The 2,163-nt window shown below is 50.8% G+C and overlaps 1 protein-coding gene across 2 annotated transcripts in view; it reads right to left on the reverse strand.

The window, feature by feature from the left end:
• Positions 1-2,163, reverse strand: part of LOC104402127 (chromosome unknown open reading frame, human C9orf89) — a 12,276-nt gene that overhangs the window by 1,480 nt on the left and 8,633 nt on the right. The window lies entirely within an intron of this gene.

A 2,163-nucleotide genomic window follows, 5' to 3' on the forward strand; every position in this document is an offset into this window, starting at 1 on the left:
ACACAGTTGTTTTCGGGGCTCAAGCGCACACTGAAGTGGCTCATGTTCAGTTTCTCATCAGCCAGTACCCCCAAGTCCTTCTTTGTAGGGCTGCTTTGAATCTCTTCTCCGCCCAACCTGTAGCGGTGCCTGGGATTGCCCCGACCCAGGTGTAGGACCTTGCACTTGGCTTGGTTAAACTTCATAAGGTTGGCATCGGCCACCTATCAAGCGTGTCCAAGTGCCTCCGGATCCCATCCCTTCCCTCCAGCGTATCAACCGGGCCACACAGCTTGGTGTCTTGCTGAGTTGGGGAAGGGGCAGCTTTATACCTGACCACGGCACCAGGTGGTGCAAGCCTCGAGCACCACATACAGGTCTGGAGGCCCTGTTACATACACGCGGGGCCTTGATATACTGCATAGGTACAGCAAACAGCCTCCAAAACTGAAAAAAAAACCCCTTGGAATAAAAGACTGAGAGAGATTGGTCAGTAATTTTCGCTACAATAAAGACAGAGAGCTGACCTGGGGCACAACGACCTCCCGGGGAAGAAAATATGAAACGTCAGCTGCAAACAAGTGGGTAAGGGGCTGTGCAGCTTGGCAGGAAAAGTCTTAACAAACAGGGTAGGCTGGACCTCAAACCAGTTCAACCTGAGAAAAAGACACGCACTTCTAATGCTATGGATAACTAACTGGGATCAAGGGAAGCGTTCAAACACCATGCAGATGAGGCCCTCAGTGATACGGTTTAGTGGTGGTCTTGGCAGTGCTGGGGTAATGGTTGAATTTGATGGTCTTTTCCAAACTAGTTGGTTCTATGAAGTGATGGCTTCTCGGTTGTTTTGTTCATTTTCTTTTACGAGTCCCTGAATACTTTTTGGGAAATGCTCCTAATAAATGCTGGTGACTGAACCTGATGAAGGGAAGTGATGGCAGCTAAGGAAACACACGGGTTAGCCTCAAAGGTCTAATGGTTCCCTTTTAGCCTTAAGCCCTGACTCTGTGGACAGTTCGGCTGAGGGACTCTGCTCTGGGAATGAAGGGTAACACAGTCCAGTCTCCCACATCACCTGGAATGTCCAAGAACTGGTGCTACTGCAGCCTACAGTTCTGGGAAAAGAACAGTAAAGAACAATGTCCAACTGTAACTGTTGTGACCTGGGTATGAGGAGCAGAAGACACCAAACCAAAATGGAGTTTGGATTCTGCTCCCCACTTATTGTGTGGAGACTGGCACTTCTCCCAGCACCATGCAAAGATTCTAGAGAAGTGACACCTCTAGAATCAGATACTCTCTTCCCCTGGATCTCTCCCACTAGCCTTGACCCTCTGCTTCACTGAAAGTGATCCTTGTGGACACATCAACACACTTTCTGCTATGAGCCGCCACTCTCACGGCAATGTTGGGTAAGAAGGCAGAATTGTGAGAAGGAGCCCTGCCGCTGTGAGGAGGCAGGTGACTTTCAGCTGACAGGGAGAGGTAACACCACGAGCCAGACACAGGGGCAATGGCTGTAGCTGCTCCAGCTCAGCAAACTAAGCCAGCATCCTCTGGCCCTGTCAGTGGTCATGCTCCAACCAGCTCCCAGGGGACGTGGAAGCCAAAAGCTTGGGTCTGTCTCACAGAATCACAGAATGGTTTGGGTTTGAAAGGGTAAGATCACCCAGTTCTGACCTCCTGCCATGGGCAGGGACACCTCACCCTAGACCATGTCGCCCAACCTGGCCTTGAACACTGCCAGGGCTGGAGCATTTACCACTTCTCTGGGCAACCTGTGCCACTGCCTCACCACCCTCACTGTAAAGAACTTCTTCCTTGTATCTAACCTGAACTTCCCCCATTTCAGTTTGAACCCATCACCCCTTGTCCTATCTCTACAGTCCCTGATGAAGAGTCCATCCCCAGCATCCTTGTAGCCCCCTTCAGATACTGGAAGCTGGTCTGAGGTCTCCACACAGCTTCTCTTCTCCAGGCTGAACAGCCCCGATGTTCTCAGCCTGTCTTCATATGGGAGGTGCTCCAGTCCCCTTATCATCCTTGTGGTCTCCTCTGGACTTGCTCCAACAGCTCCATGTATGCTCCTGACAGCTAGGAATACGACCCATTGCTATAGCAACAGGAGTTCACGTGACTACTGTCTTTAAAAAGAGACCCTATTTGTGGCATCCTCTGTAGGGA

The sequence above is a fragment of the Nestor notabilis genome, unplaced genomic scaffold (genome assembly GCF_000696875.1).
Source record: "Nestor notabilis isolate BGI_N333 unplaced genomic scaffold, ASM69687v1 scaffold13152, whole genome shotgun sequence".
NCBI classification, from domain to species: domain Eukaryota; kingdom Metazoa; phylum Chordata; class Aves; order Psittaciformes; family Psittacidae; genus Nestor; species Nestor notabilis.